Below are 291 nucleotides of genomic sequence, written 5' to 3'. Positions count from 1 at the left end.
TCTGTTATATCAATCTTATGCTTTTATCAAAATATAAGATATAAATTTAAGGGCGATCTTGCTTCAAATTACATTTCACAAATCACAGTATATATTAGAATCATATCCAATTGTATCTACAGATAGAATTCAACTATAAATACCAACGAATATTGTTGTATCAAAACACCAACCTATGATTAATAATAATAAATAAATAAATAAAACACAACAATTTGAAACAATGATTTGTAACTGATTCTTGTAGAAATTTAGAAGTATAATTAAACAATAAAAATTTAGTGAAGTCAC

Source organism: Capsella rubella, unplaced genomic scaffold (assembly GCF_000375325.1).
Source record: "Capsella rubella cultivar Monte Gargano unplaced genomic scaffold, Caprub1_0 scaffold_1, whole genome shotgun sequence".
Taxonomy (NCBI): Eukaryota; Viridiplantae; Streptophyta; class Magnoliopsida; order Brassicales; family Brassicaceae; genus Capsella; species Capsella rubella.
Note: the sequence above shows the minus strand (reverse complement) of the source record.